This window comes from Ursus arctos, unplaced genomic scaffold, assembly GCF_023065955.2.
Source record: "Ursus arctos isolate Adak ecotype North America unplaced genomic scaffold, UrsArc2.0 scaffold_3, whole genome shotgun sequence".
Classification (NCBI taxonomy): Eukaryota; Metazoa; Chordata; class Mammalia; order Carnivora; family Ursidae; genus Ursus; species Ursus arctos.
The window spans coordinates 22,161,530-22,175,930 of NW_026622985.1; the positions used below are offsets into that span (position 1 = coordinate 22,161,530).

Consider the following 14,401-nt stretch of genomic DNA (forward strand, 5'->3'; position numbering starts at 1 on the left):
ATAACTGTCCAGTTTTCCCAACACCATTTGTTGAAGATACCATCTTTTCCCATTGTATATTCCTGCCTCCTTTGTTGTAGGTTAATTGGCTATTTAATTATGGGTTTATTTCTGGGCTCTCTCTTGTGTCCCATGTCCACTTTTGTGCCAGTTCCACAGTGTTTTGATTACTAAAGCTTTGTGGTTTATCTTGCAATCTGGGATTGTGATACCTCCAGTTTTGTTCTTCTTTTTCAAGATTGATTTTGCTGTTTGGGGTCTTTTGTGGTTCCATACAAATTTTGGGATTATTTTTTCTAGTTCTATCAAAAACGCTATTGGTATTTTGATAGGGCTTGTGGTAAATCAAGATATAGCACATTTCTATCATCCTAGAAAACTTCCTTCTGCTCCTTTGGAATTAGTCAGCTCCTCCCTCAATCTCAAATATTAACCTCATTTTTAACGCTATACGTTCATTTTTTTTAGTACTAGAAATTCATATAAATGGAATTTTACAATACATAGTATTCTTTGTGTCTTTCTTCTTTCACTCAGTATAGAGTTTTAAGATTCATCCATATCGTACGTGGGTAAATCTTTTTTTTTTTAATTGTTAAGCAGTATTGCCATGGATGAATATATCAAGATTGCCTGCATAGTCATTTGGTGTTCCATAATCAGGCACTCCCTACCAGATCCTAGTAGTACACCAGAAGGTGTTTTTCAAAAAGTCTGTAATTCTCTACTTCATATAGCACTGTCTTGCTCTAGGAACCTCATAATCTGAGATATGAGCCTCCCATTGGGTCTAGTCATAAACTTCACACCATGTTTTTTCCACCAATTATGCTTTGAATTCCACAGGGTCTGTAAGGAGGCATCACAGCATGAAGCTTTTTTTAAATAAAATTTATTTTGGGATAATTCATATATAGTTGTAAAAAATGATACAGAGATATTCTGTGTACATTTTACACAGTTTCTCTCAATGGTAACTCTTTTTTAAAAGATTTTATTTATTTATGAGAGACAGAGAGAGAGAACAGGGGGAGGAGCAGAGGGAGAGAGACAAGCAGACCCTGCACTGAGTGCTGAGCCTGATATGGGGCTCAGTCTCAGGACCCTGAGATCATGACCTGAGTCAAAACCAAGAGTCAGACACTTAACTGACTGAGCCCCCCAGGTGCCCCTCAATGGTAACTTCTTGCAAAATATATAGTAAATATAACAACCAGGGTATTAACGTTCATTTTCTCAAGATACAAACATTTTATCGTCACAAAGGTCTCTCACGTTGCCATCCTACAGTCACATCCACTTTCACCCCATTTGGTCCTTAAGTCCTGGCAACCTCTAATCTGTTCTCCATTTCTAAAATTTTGTCATTTCAATTGTGATGTATAAGTGGAAATATATAGTATGAAACCATTTGGTATTGGCTTTTTTCACTCTCTTTGATTCCCTGGAGATTTATTCAGATTGTTGTATGTATCACGGATTTGTTCTTTTTTTAATTGCTGAATAGTATTCCGTGGCATGGATATACCACAGTTTATTGAAGTGTGTTGAAGGATATCTGGATTGTTTCCAAGTTTTGCATATTATGAATAAAGGTGCTATGAGCATTCATATAGATTTTTCTGTGAGCGTAAGCTTTCATTTCTTTGTGGCAAATGCTCAAGAACAATTATGAGTCATATGGCAGTTGTATGTTTAGTGTTTTAAGAAACTGCCAGAATATTCCCAGAATGGTTGTATCATTTTATAGTCCAGTTTCTTCACATCCTTGTCAGTATATGATGTCACTATTTTTTATTTTAGCTACTCTGATAGGTGTACAGTGATATTTCATTTTTCTTTGAATTTGCATTTCCATAATCATTCATTTTTTGACATGAGGACTATTGTTCTAATAGTTTTTGAAATGTTTAAATATTCCTCTTTCCCCAGTGTATAGTTACCAAATTAAATGGCTATAGTTTCCTTTAGAAAGAGATTGCGATATTTATGACCATTTATACTTGTCATGGTGTTTCAGGGTCCTCCCTGCTCAGGATCCCATCTTACCTTTCAGTCATTAAGTTCTGACTTCCAAAAACTAATAAGAGGCCATGACTCTTTACTGGGGCAACTATCCTCAGAATTCTGGTTATCCTTAAAATCTTTTGATTTTTTTTTTAAGATTTTATTTATTTGACAGAGAGAGACAGTGAGAGAGGGAACACAAGCAAAGAGAGTGTGAGAGGGAGAAGCAGGCTTCCCGCCGAACAGGGAGCCCAATGTGGAGCTCGATCCAAGGACCCTGGGATCATGACATGAGCCAAAGGGAGATGCTTAATGGCTGAGCCACCCAGGTGCCCAAAATCTTTTGATGTTTCAGATTGTGTAGTATCCTTATTTCCTGTCCATCTAATTTTCCCCTAGAGAAGTTGTGTATTGACCACTTCCATAAGTCTCTGCTTATCAGGCTTCCCTAGTTGTTTTTCTGACCTCACCACTCATAATTATTGCACCCATTCAGCTTCTGTCTGTTCTTGCTGCTTGGACTATTGTTTTGAGATCCTCTCATAACCATTTCTATTATTTGACTCTGTTCTCTAATGTCATCTTCTATTTATTAGCCTTAGTCTACAGAGGAGAACTATGCTAAACTTTAAAATATTGCTGGTGACCCTCTCATTAACATATTTCTTGTAATTTGGGTAAGTATTGTGGGTTTTCTGGCCCTATATGTTATATTCACTCTAGCAAACCCACTTATATTAGCTTTTAAATAATGTTTCCCCACTATCTGATATAGCATTCAGGCATTTCCACCTCACTTAGTATAAGTCATTGCATTTTCCATGCTTCTAGAAGATATCCTAATAAGATGTTTATACCTCTTTAGGCCTTTGACAGAGAGTTATTCTATATCATAGGAGAGGATACATTGATAGCTTCCTCCTATCCAACTTTATGTTCTGGTGCTCTTGATAAGAATCCCTCAGGATCTAGTCTCACTGGCTCCTCCTGGCATATGATGGCTAGGTCCGGTGGCTCTTTTGATGTACAGTTCCTTTTCCTCCCTAGGCCCAGAATGTTCTCAGTCAGGACAGATTTCAAGGGATGTTTTGTGGGGAAGAGGCCTCTGCATTTTTTTTAAGGAAGGGAAACTTGTTATCTTTTTTTAGAGAGATGTGGGCCATTTGTATAGGCTCAGCAAGTCTAGTAGACTTTGAGAATTTTCAGGGCATCAAGTAGATATATGCATTCCATGTGTCAGGGTCCCACTTTTCTCTTCACTATGGTTCTGACCTAGGCATAGCCCTTCTACCTTAGTTGGGAGTTTAATATTTTGGGTTTGGTGAATCTGAGGATTGTGTTCTGAGCTGGGTCCTTAGTTTTCTCTGCCCTCTGGTTTCAAGAGACAACAGCCCCCAGACAGTTGGTCTTTCACCCTTAGCTTTTATTTGCTGATTAATCACTTTAGCTATATATAATCTAATTCAGAATGATCAAGTTTAGCAAAAACCACTCAATTGTACTGTTCTTATAGTTGTGGTTTCCCCCATATTTCTTAAATAGTTTATATGCTGCACCAGCTAATGCACTCCGTCTTTCATTATGGCACTCCAGTATCACACTAGTAACAATTTTAACAATTGCATTGCCGTGTCGTGCCAGTGGCTATCTATATTCCATTCATAGTTTGCCATGTGTGGGGAGTGATCCAGCTTCAAATTCCCATCCAAATTTGGCTCTCTGGAACAGCTCCTGGCACTAAGCTCACAGGGTAGATTCCCAGAGAAGCAAAATCTGTGATGGAGATTATTGTGCAGGTGGTTTATTATAACTTTAGAGAGGAAAGGAAAGAAGTAGGACTTTGCAGAGGAAGAAGATTAACTGGATCCAGTTTCAATTGAAACCTTAGCTGACCTTCAGATTATGTAAAGATGGAGTGACCCTTCAGAAATGCTCTGAATTAGGGGTGCCTGGGTGGCTCAGTCGTTAAGCATCTGCCTTCTGCTCAGGGTGTGATCCCAGAGTCCTGGGATCAAGCCCCATATCGGGCTCCTCCACTGAGAGCCTGCTTCTTCCTCTCCCACTCCCCCTGCTTGTGTTCCCTCTCTCACTGGATGTCTCTCTCTGTCAAATAAATAAATTTAAAGAATCTTAAAAAAAAAGAAAGAAAGAAATGCTCTGAATTAGAGCAAGGAAGACAGACCTTTCTATTTTCAACTTCACCTGGAAAAGAAATACCACCTTGGGCAAGGTGGCTGTCTTTAATCATCGGATGGGACTGATATCTGAGAGCTATCTGCCAGACCCTCTCTTGGCAGTTCATTTAAGAAGGTATACAGAATAGCATCCCATACTAGTATATATAGATATTTCTCATTCCATTTTGAAGTTGCATAGTACCCCAATATGTGCATACACCAGAGTTTACTCAATGCATTTCCTTTTTTTTTTTTTTTTAAGATTTTATTTATTTATTTGAGAGAGGGGGAGCACAAGCTGGGGACAGGGGGCAGAGGGAGAGGGAGAAGCAGACTCCCACTGAGCAGGAAGCCCAATAAGGGGCTCAGTCCCAGGACCCTGAGATCATGACTGGAACCTAGCCAGCCAGGTGCCCCAGTCCATCCCCGTTTGATATATATATATTTCAGTCTTCCGGTATTAAATAGTACTATTATAAATAGCCATAAGTTTGCATCTTTTTGTATTTTTGTCAGTGTAACTTTGAGATAGACTCATAGAAGTGACATTGCTACTTCAAAAGGTAAATATATATGCAATATTGCTGGATATATCCAATATCCCCTTCATGGGCATTTTACCATTTTGCAGCACCAATAGCAAGTAATGGCAGTGCCTAGTTATTCACAATCTCATCAATAGACTGTGTTGTTAAACTTTTGATTTTCCAATCTGATATGTGAGAAATGGCATCTCAGTGTAGTTTTAATTTGCATTTGTCTTATTTTGAATGATACTGAGCATCTTGTCATATGGGTAAGAGTCATTTGCATTTTTAACTGTCTCTTCATATTTCTAACTCATTTTTCTGTGGGGTTGATGGTTTTTTTGGAGTGTCTATTTTTGTCATTTAGAAGTACTGTGTACACTGGAGATAGTAACCCTTTTTAACATAAATTACAAATTCGTTTTTGCAATTTTCCATCTGTCCTTTTATTTTGCCCATATATTTTGTGATATAAAGTTTTATTTTTATGTAATCAAATGTACCCATCTTTATCCATACTGCTTCTGAATTATGGTTGGAAAACATTTCCTCACTTCCAGTTTATAGAGTAATTCACACATGATTTTGAGGAGTCCTGCTCCAGGCCCAAAACTTAATGTGTGATCATTTAGGCCCAAATTAAGGCAAGTATTGTCTTTACCTGGAAAGCTGCCCTCCTCACGCAAGACTTGGTGCACAGTCTGGAGGGAGGTGCAGTTAAAGACTCAACACCCCCATACCTCCAATGCTCTTGGATTGCAGATATATACATATCTGCATTTATAGCCCCAATGTCTCCATTTAGAGACTTCCTTGGCTGGGGGGAAGGGCCTGTCCAAGGCTTTCTCAAGTACCTCTTTCATGAAAACCACCTTATTCAGGCACCTTGAAGATGTTTTTCTCCACTATCTCTCAATATTCAGTATTGTTCCACTTCTAGCCATCTTCAAGTCTCTCCTTGGCCCCCAGGTCCATACAAAAGCTGGAGATTTCCTGCCATGTGCTTCCATCTGACTCTCACCCTGCAGTTGCAAGGGGGAAAATAAACCATTGGGAAAGCCGGTACTTTTTTCCTGTTTTGCCTCCTGCTTACAATGTCTCAATGAGTGAATAAAGGCTTGATTGTTTCTTTCATTTTGACTTGTCCTAATTTACCACCTGGACACATGGCAGCTCAGCTCTCTCCAGCTCAGCTATTGACGATTTTAAATACTTATATCAATTCAATTTTTACACTCATATCTCTGATATATTTGTAATTTTTAGTGTGAGGAATGGATCCAATTATTATCATTTTCTATAGAGGTAGTTTGTCACTCCATCATCACTTATTTCAAAGAACATCTTTTTGCCCCCACTGACTAGAAATATCACCCCTAAACTAATGATTTATTGGTGCTTAAACCTTCTGCTTGGAAGTGAAACCTATCACTTCCATCACAATTAACGGGCTAAAGCAAATCCTATGATGCAGCCTGAGGCCTATTGGGTAGGAAGGGTAGGAAGGGATAATCCTAGTCCAGGGAGGAGTAGCAAACATTTATAAATAATAATACATCTATTACACACTCCTATCCCCATCTGTGCAGATGCATCTCCCCATCCAAAATAACAAGTGAGGCACCCACTGTTAGTTTCCAGTGCAATCTTCTGGATGTTTTCAAGCTTAATCAATGATAAATATTAGTGGTGGTAATGTTCATCCTGTCTTGTTCCTGAATTTAGTAGAGATTCTTCTAGTGTTTTTCCATATAGCATAATGCTGAATTTGCATTGAAATAGATATATTTTATCATTCTTATAGTACTGAGTATTCAGTTTTGCAAAATTCCAAATTTTCAACACTTATGGATATTAATATATGATTGTTCCAAGATCTACTAAGACGATGCATAATATTAGCATATTTCCTAATTTTGAGCTTTTATTTTATGTTTTTTGTGTTATCTTTCACTAAGTCATGATTTATTATTACTTTAATATGCTCCTGAATACTTAAAGGAAATAAACAATATATTTAAATTATGCCACAGAGTCTGGCACAAGGTTCAAGCAGTATTAGGTATTATTATTTGCCTATTATATAGTTTCCTCTATTTCTATATTTCCTTTGTTTTATATGTAAATTTTAAATCATCTAGACTTTAATTTAGCCTAAATGTAAGGACATTCAGTTGTCCATTCTTACTTCCTCTATTTCCCTCTCTTCCCTTCCTCCCTCCATCTCTCTTTCCCTCCTTCCTTCCTTCCCTGGCTGTCTGCTAATGGTTAGCTGAATATTTTAATAACCTGTACTGACTCTTCACTCATTTCTCCCTTGATTTGAAACGCTACCTTTACCATTTATGAATATATTTGATTCTCTTTCATTGATGGGCTCTTGACATAGTGCCTCCTATTTTTCTCTACTTCGTTGTTGTTCCTAGAGCCACAGTCCCTCTCATGGTGCAACACACCACTTCTCACCACTTTGTCTCTAGTGCTGCTGGCATTTGTGCTGTCAGTATGAGTATTTAAAAAAAAAAGTAGTTAAAAAAATTTTTTTAAGTCAGCATGAGGAGATAGGGAGTAGAGAAAATGAGGGGTACAATTCCTATCTGTCCCCACCCTGTGGTGTAGGGGTTGACTATTTGACTTTACATTCCTCACATTCCCTAGGCCCTGAAGCCAGAATCAGGTGGTTGTGTAAGCCACAGCCTTACACTCCCTTCCTTAGAGCTACTTACTATATCTATTTGAGACTATAGAACATGTACAATTCCAGAGTGCATTTTAAAAATTCAGCACATTTAGTGATGCACTTAGGGATCATTCACTAGATATTTGGGATATGATCTCTTGGTAACTTCAGTCCAAATTGCAGTTCTCAACTTCTCTCTTTTATGAATTTTCACAGGTATTTTAATTGAAAATTGAAAGAGGTCAAATCAGGTCTAGGTAGATTGCCATCACTATAACATGAAAATTCCATTACTTGTTTATAATGATAGAAATCAGTGAGCTGTTGGGGCGCCTGGGTGGCACAGCGGTTAAGCATCTGCCTTCGGCTCAGGGCGTGATCCCGGCGTTATGGGATCGAGCCCCACATCAGGCTCCTCCGCTATGAGCCTGCTTCTTCCTCTCCCACTTCCCCTGCTGTGTTCCCTCTCTCGCTGGCTGTCTCTATCTCTGTCGAATAAATAAATAAAATCTTTAAAAAAACAAAAAGAAATCAGTGAGCTGTTAAGCTTTGCCTAAAGCCTCTTACCAAACTGGACTTTAAGTTTTATTGGAATATAACTCTTTGACTCAATTTCCTCATATATATATATATATATATATATATATATATACACACATATATATAGTATATAACATTTATAATATATAAAAATATATAATATATAAAAATATGTATATAACACATATCTAATATGTATATAACATATCATACATTCATTCTATGTATGAATACATACTTAAAACTTTATTGAGTAAACTAGGAGCCACATCTCACTGAAGCTTTTTAAAGATACTTTGCAAATATGTGGAATGTTTTGTACATTTTTGTTCCTTAAACAAAAATTTCAATGAAGTCCCCTCCTTAATGTTATTTGCCAAATCAGCAGATCCCCAGAGCAGGATTCCTCCCTTTCCAAGAAACAAACGTGTATGTGGGACAAGATGAATAGCATTTCACTTGCAATGATATGCTGAGGGATGTGTATACCAAAGTAAACATCACAATCCATAGCCCTGATTCCCATTTTATGGATTTTCATTACTAAATAAAATTATCTTAGGGCAAGGTACTAATTTATACATATGTAAATAGTGCGGTTTCGTCCGTCCTTCCTTCCTTCCTTCCTTCCTTCCTTCCTTCCTTCCTTTCAAGTGGTATCTTTCAAAAAGGTTTTCTCAACTATTCCTTCAGTGTAGAGGTTTCCAGTATTGTTTTGTGTAACAAATTCTGAGTGACTGAGGAGAAATGGGTGGGAAAGACGGAATATACAGTTACACCAGAGATTCTTTTTCCCCTTTCTGTTTTGGTTGTGGAACCAGACTCAATGCAGTTATTATCACAATGGATTTGTGATGCTGGTATACCTCATAGTTCCTGATTCCTTTCCTGAATCATTGCATGGAAAGTCATGAACATTAAAAAGGACTTTATATAATTCAGCCTGTTGATCATAACTTTTGCCTTTAGTGCTTTGTACTTTTGATGTTTGAGTTAGTTTTCCATGTTTAAATTAATATGGGGCTTTACTAAAAGATGTAATGAAAAGTTTTAATGTTGTGAAAGAGAAGATTTTCCTCATTCTAGTGTAAAGCTGTTTAAGTACTTTGATTTCTCCCACATTCAAGGCTTTTTAATGTTTCAAGAAATTACCTTATTCAAAGTCACAGAGAATATTTGCCCTTGACTGTATATGGGAGTCCAACATCAGTTTAGAAATTCGAAGCTATATGTACATTATGATGGCATAATGTATGTATGGCAACTTTAATATATGTGGCAGGTTGAAGTCAGAGATCTATTTACAGTGGCAGGAATGTGATCCTGACACCATAGTGACAAACGGACCTTTGCCATTTTGCTGGTGAGGATTCTGATATCTACAGCAGTCATGTCTTCCTGAAAATGGGCAGGTTTTCCCATTTCGTTTTCTCTGTAGAGTCTGGATTAATCAGATAAGCAAGCAGAGATAGGTATCATCAATTTTTCTGAACAGAATTCAGGCTACTCTGGTTAAAACTGCTAGGAGTTTCGTTTTGTTTGGTCATGCATACAATTTTTCTTCCTTCATTTGCACTTCTCTTTTTCAGTCATATCTCCCATAATTAAATTTATCTTCCATAATTAAATTTATGACTAAATCGGGACTGAGAATAGCTTTATTATAATTAGTTATGTTGAAACAACTTCATTTTCCTTTTTCTCTAACAAGAACTTTTCTATAACACATGCAAAATTCACAACGTTGGATTCCTTAGGCTTTGCGCTAGTAGTGATCTTACTGCACAGCTGCAGATATGGAAGGAAAACTTTTTATTTTACTAAAATCAATGGGATAATAAATTCAAAAATATTTTGGTTTCACATTTCTAATGCCTCTTGGACATTTATTCCTAGGGGATCTCCTGGACACTTAAATTCATTTTATGATCTCACTTTTCATCTTACTTCATTCATTCACCAGTAAACTTCAAGCTACTTAAGGAAAGAGAATATATCTTATTTATGTTTTTATCCCTGTTGTCTAGCTCAGTGCCTGGTACATAGTAAGAGCTCAATAAATATTCTTGGATGAATAAACTTGACTCTTTCTTGGATTGCTAAATTAAGTTTACCATACTGCCATTCTCTCAGGCTTTAAAATGCCATATAATCTTTACCTCCTAAATTCAATCAGTTTGTAAATTGTATATATTCCAAATGAACAATGTCTTTCAAATATGACTCTTTGCCCATACCCACTGCTACCTCACCAGTTCAAGATTTTATTGCTTCTCTTATACTAATGCATTAGTTTTATGTTTCTCCCAATTTCAGTCTCTTTTATTCTCAGTCTGTTCTAAACAAGATACAATATTCCAAAAGCACAGAATTTACCACGTCATTTTGTTAGGGACATTTTTAAGCCTCTTTAGTCTCCACAGAATTAAGTTCAACCCACTCTGCCTTCAAAGATCTCTATTATATGATCTCAATCTCCTGTGATCTCTAGGTCTTCTTAGCAAGAGACCTGGAGACTGCCTATCATTCTTCCCACTTCTCTGCAATGTATATGACTCATGTGGTTTGGGGGATAGGAAAATCACCTTCCTCAAGTTTAAAACTGGCTTTTTTAAAAAACATAATTCGGGTTAATTTCATCCCATCTGGCATTAGGTCCTGCCACATTAGTTCTCATCTTCTGAAATAAATGTATGAGAAGTCATTCTTTTAAAACAAAAGAAAACCTGAATTTCACTATGATTGCAAATTTGCCGTGTAATTGAATCACTTTTGCATTAGGTCTCCAATTCACTGGGAAGACTGCAGTTACACTATCAGTTGAAATTGTTTTATTAAGTTGTTCACATCTTGCAGGTTTACATGGCTCTTAAATTTCTCGAATCATCCTTCACATGATTTGAAACTGAGTTTCAATGAACTCATCCTTCAATGAAGGATATGCCTTCATCATATCCTCTCTCTTTTTCACCTTCCACAGATCTTCAAAGATGTCCAAGACCTTTGCTGTAACAACACAGTTCTTCAGGGACTCCTACGTGGATTGTATCCATGAAGCCACTGCACAAGGTACTTCTCTGATTCTTCAAATGTATTATGTTGTGCTTGAGAGACATGGTGAATCTTTGACAAGAAACTATGACAGTTTTCTTTCTTTTTTGCTTCTCACATATAGCAAAATAACATGGACTGCAGATGTCCATGGGCAAGCTAATAACTTTTATATTGTTTATTTATTATTTATTTACTTTCTATATTTATTCCTTTCAATATTCCTTATCACTTCCAAGTTTTCTTCTAAGCTTAACATTTTTTTTTAGGTCTCATACACTTATCTATTTTTCTCAGAGACTTTTCTACTTTCTTGGAAGACATTGTTACTCAACAGTGTGGGAAAGATGATATGAAGATGCACTGTGTGTTAACCTTTAAGATCATGAAAAGTGATCCTAGCTAGGAATTAAATTAGTCACAAGTGTTTGTCTGTCTTTCAGTTAAAATCTCTGTCCCAGCAGTCTCCTTCCCATTGTATTTCATAAGTCCAAAACCCACTTGATTTTATGGTCATGTGCCATTTGCTGTATTGAATGTCTCTGTTTCCTCCCAGTTGGAAGAGAATACTTTTATTTGAATTGTCCTAGCCTATTAATTAATTCATTTATTCAGCAAATATTAAATATTATATGCTAATCATGACTAATTTCAGGCTACCAACATGTCATTGAACACAGAGTTGTGAAAACATACACGCACAATCCAGCTCCATGGATACCATGGGATTGAGCAAATGCTACAAATTGGGGCTGCCTTTTTCCCCAGAAAGCAGTTTACAAGTAAACCCACATCCACTTACAAGCAAACCCAAATCCCCATATATATATATATATGATGTATATATACATAAAAATGGATATATATATAATGATAAAAGTGTATATATATATGATGTATATATACATAAAAATGGATATATATATATATGATAAAAATGAATATATATATATATAAAATGATAAATAGTTGCTTAGTATGATAGATAGTGATAGCTATACCTACCAAGGAGAAATTAAAACAGGAAAAGAGAGAGGAGATGTGAGGTGGCAGAACTGAATTTTAGATGTGGCAGTTGGGGAAGACCTTGTTAAGTAGGATAACAGCATATACAGGGTGAGCAAGAAGGCTGTGGAGATCCTTTCAGACAAGGTGTGTATTGGAAGCCTGTGAAATGGTTGTCTGCCATGTTGGGGAAACAGAAAAACATTATAGCTGGAGTAGAGAGAAAGCAATGAGAAGGTTGAAGATCAGGTAGTATGTAAAGAGGGACTTCATAAGCCATAGTAGGGTTTTATAGGCCATAGTAAGAACATTTCTTTTTACTCTGAATAACTAGGGAAAGCTTTGCACCTTTTTTTCCCCCCCAGAGGACTGACATTCTCTAAGTACTGTGTGAGAACTGGATTGATATGAGGCAAAAGCAGAAGCAAGGAGAACAGTAATAGGGCACACATTCAGGCAAGATACCATGGTAGTTTGGACCAAACTGACAGAGATGCAGATATAAGAATTGGTCTGTTTTTACAATATATTTTGAAGATAGAATTTGGCAGGATTTTTCAATGGATTGTCTCTGGGGTGGGGAAAAAGAGAGCAATAAAAATGTGTCTCCAAGTGTTTGGGAAAGAGCAAATGGAGGAATGAGATGGAAAAGGTTATAATACAACATATGCTGTGGGGAGAATGGGGATATCAGGAGTGTTGGGAACTCAAATTTGGACATGTTCAGCATCATATACAAAAGCCTAATTGGGGTGAGTTCAAGAAAGAATTGGAAAAGAAAAATTATAGCAGCAATTATAGTTTACTCTTCTGAAAAATTTTACTGAAAAAGTGAGCAAAAAAGTACAGAGGTAACTATAGGAGAAAGTTGATACAACTGAGGATATTATTCTAGGACAGGAGAAATAATAGCATATTTGCACACTGAGGAGAATGATCCAATAGAAAGGAAAAACTGATGTTACTAGAGGATTAGGAAGAATTTCTCAAGAGACATCCTCAGATGGATGGTAAGGGATGGTGAATTGAGGAAAAATGGAGAGACTGGCCATAGCTAAGAGCTAGGAGATTTCATTGATAATAATAGGAGGAAAGGCAAGATACATGGGCATTAGATGCCCATGGGTGGATAGATACAGTGGTGGGGACTTGAGGACATTTTCTTCCTACCGTTTTTTTTTTTTTTCTCTTATAAAGAGAAAACATATTCATGTGCTGAGAAAAAGCATGGGGAATAGTTTTCAAGGGGACAGGTGAAGATAGATATGACATAGTCTACATGGAAGTGGAGAGTGGAAGGAAGCGTGCAGGGTCCAGGAACAGTACTGTGCTTTGGGGCAGCAGTGAGGAACCTCTTGACTTAATGGTCATAAATCTGAAGTGAGGCTCATCAGTAAGATTTTGTGTTTTTCACCTGTCCTTTGCAGTTGTATGGGTGCAAACAGAGAGCAGGTGGATATAGTACTATTCGGAGAAAATTTCCTTTTGAATATTGGAGAATTTCAAGTTTATTCTTAGAGCAATAACTTTGTCCAGAAGGGCTTTTCAAGAAGATGTATAGCATATTTAGAGATGGGTAGGATATATAAAGTCTTCCTAAAAAACTGTGAATGTGTTGATCATGAGAAAAAAATATAAGTGTGCTGATCATAGGTGCTTTTTACAAGTAATAGGTATTTTATCTCTGAAGTATTCTAAGCAGTTTATTTCTTCTGCTTTTGGATTTGCACAAATATTGTTTTCTCTTTGTCTGGCTTTATCTCAGTTCATTACTTACAGTTTATATTTTATAACACCAGAAGGTGGTTTAATATAGTGTAATGTGTTTCTATGGTGGTACAATTCAGTGGCAGTCTTTTGTTCTTATAGCTCCACATTACATCCTATTGAGATACAGGCTTAGTCCAAAATAATTTGTTTACTCAAGCACAGGATTTTGACTTCAATTCTTCTCATGCACTACCACTCAATAAAAAATTCCTATTTCATCTAAAGAAACAATATGTATTGAAATACAGAATAGACCAAAATAAAACATTTAGTTTAATCACAAATGGTTTTGAAGACACTGATTTTAGTTTATCAAGGCCTTATAGTATCGTATTATTTAAAATTCAGAAGTACCACTGCAAATTTGCACAGGGGCATTTGAACTAGGCAAATGCCTAGTTGAACTGTCTATTTTCAGACAGATTGCCACAAACATGACAAATCAACTATCCAGTTATTTTTCTTTGTCTTATATGGGTGGGCTGAAGCCAGTTGATCTATTTTATCTTTTTAAACTAGAACAATTCACCATTTAATAAGTGATGGCCTTTCCTTTATGTAGTGAATATTTACCATCATTACTCAGAAGGATACTTAATTGCTCCTGGGGCTTAAATCATCAAAAAACATTTTCGAAGAGGCTA

General features: G+C 36.6%; 1 long non-coding RNA gene across 1 annotated transcript in view; it reads left to right on the forward strand.

Moving 5' to 3' along the window:
* The first annotated feature begins 10,916 nt into the window (after nt 1–10,916).
* Nucleotides 10,917–14,401, forward strand: part of LOC130541846 (uncharacterized) — a 296,885-nt gene continuing 293,400 nt past the window's right edge. Inside the window, exon 1 of the long non-coding RNA XR_008956463.1 lies at nt 10,917–11,000. This is a non-coding gene — a long non-coding RNA (uncharacterized LOC130541846). The remainder of the gene's footprint in view (nt 11,001–14,401) is intronic.